Below are 2,347 nucleotides of genomic sequence, written 5' to 3'. Positions count from 1 at the left end.
GGACATCTTGTCCCCATAAATTTATAGGAAGCTGATCCAATACATATGGCTGTATAGTTCCTTCACATCCTTCAGGATCCTTCCAATCTAATACCATTGCACTTCTATGGGGATTAGTTGCTACTCCTAGGCCTCGAAGCGTTTGAGTGGCCTGTTGTAATGGCCAGTGTTTCGGCCATTCTTAACAAGATATGATGCTAAGGTCTGCACCTGTATCCAGTAGCCCATTAAATTCATGTCCTTGAATATTTAGTTTTAGCATGGGATGAGAATCTAAATTTAAAGACAGCATAGCCAAATCTACACCTGTGGAGCCTAATCCCCTGGAACCTCTTTCTATAGTACGACTGGAAAATTTATCATGCAGGCTGGGTATTATTAATAACTGTGCTATTCTATCTCCCGGTGAAATTACTGATATACCCCTTGGAGAGCTAGCTATAATTTTTATTTCACCTCCATAATCGGGATCAATTACCCCAGGACTTATCATAAGTCCTTTTAGAGTAGAATGTCGCGACCCCTTGCCCGCAAGGAAGACGCAACTCAGGAATCTTCTTTCAGCAGTTTATTCAGGCCCTTGATATTTCTTCTTCTACCTCTCGGATGCCCCTCCCAGCCTTAATAAAGCATCTCAAGCCCCAATGCAAAGCTGCCACGTGGAGCTTTCTCATAGGGTGATGAAAAATCATGTGCCAACTCTCCCAAATAAGGAGTTGTTTGTCACAGACCACAGCGGAGCCAGCGCCATCTTGTAATGGCGACCATAGTCTGCAGAAACGGCAGAAACGGCTCACCACAGTTCCCCCTTTTCTGTTTTCTTAAAACAATACAGGCGAGAGTAGAGGTCCTATCCCACTGTGCAGAAGTGGCTGCATAGTATGACTCAGTCCTAAGGAGGGCCCTTCCCCAGATCTGAGGCCATATCAGCCGACGCCTTTTTTCGTGGGGCGGGGCGTGGACGCGTCTAACCCGCATGCAATAGGACATGCTCTCCTTGAGGTCCGTTGAGGGATCACTCAAGTGCAGTGCCTTGCCTCGCATCCTGTATCGTGACGATGGTGGACGAAGGGGGATAGCTGAGGCTGAACTGTGGCTGTTTATAATGACAAACAAGTTGACAGCACCCTGAAAGAAAGGCACGGACTTTAAGACGATAGAAAAGCACTAGTGTGGAAACCCATCTGCGTGCAATGGCAGTAAGACCGGCAGAGTGCCAGGGCTTTCCAACACTAAGAGAATAACAAGGAAAGTCATGTCGATCCCAGTGCAATGTTATAATAACTTGGGGTGTAACGACCATATCAAAGGTTTACTGCTTAAGATGCGCAAGCCAGACTTGAGGTGAGTTGCCATTTTCTAAAGCTGCAAGAGCTTGTATGATCATAGCCTTATCGTGAGCACTGCGGGCCTTAAGGCGACAGAGAAACCACAAACAGAGGAACATACCGAAGCAACACATTGCACCAAAAATGCCTACTCCCACCCACTCTTTGAAGAAGGAAAAAGCAGAAGATAGCCAATCGGTGAATTGACCCAAAGTCACGGGATCGACACGGGTACTGTTCAAGACAGCTATCTGGGTTAGTTGAGACTGGATCATGTCTTCCGCTGCCATGGACCAATTTCCGGCCAAATATTCGCCAATGATGCGGGAGGCATTCCTGGAATCATTAAATCTGACAGAGGTTATGCATAAATGTGCACGTTGGTCAACACAACCCAAAAGCACCAAGTCGGCCAATTCTTCTACCTGAGCTTGGAGTAAATCTATTCTTTGGTTGGCAGCTAAAATCCCTGACAAAATATGTTGATTAATTGTATTTTGGGATTCAAGTATGGTGGAAGTTTGTTGAACAACTTGATTAATGGTGGCAGCAGTTTGTACTTGACTGGCCATGGCCACTCCAGCCGTAACCGCTGCAGCAGCAGACACTGCCACAGCTGTCACTATAGCTGCCGTAATTCCAAAATCCCTGCGGACTCTAAGTAGCTCAACAATGGGGAATTTATCTGGGTCCGCAGTGACTGGGATTGGGACAAAAGTTGGAATTTTCATAACCACTGCTACAGTCCAAGAACCATTCCAACACTCAGATAAGAGACAGGTAACACTAGAACAATCCAGCATCCCCGATGAGGTGTCATTAGCCAAAAGGAGCAAGAACGGGGATTGGACGCAGACCATTGCAGGGGGCAATGTGGCATTAGATAATTGTGAATTATTTGCAGAAATTTTAAGCCTCTTATCTCGCTCCGAGTCTTGGGTAGTGCCAGAAACATTAAACAGCCAACTTTGGACTCCTAATATTTCCCTGGGGAAACACAAGCGCGGACTAGACTAGCC

The sequence above is a fragment of the Marmota flaviventris genome, chromosome 8 (assembly GCF_047511675.1).
Source record: "Marmota flaviventris isolate mMarFla1 chromosome 8, mMarFla1.hap1, whole genome shotgun sequence".
NCBI lineage: Eukaryota > Metazoa > Chordata > Mammalia > Rodentia > Sciuridae > Marmota > Marmota flaviventris.
The sequence above is the reverse complement of the archived record's forward strand: the minus strand, read 5'-3'. Positions refer to the sequence as shown.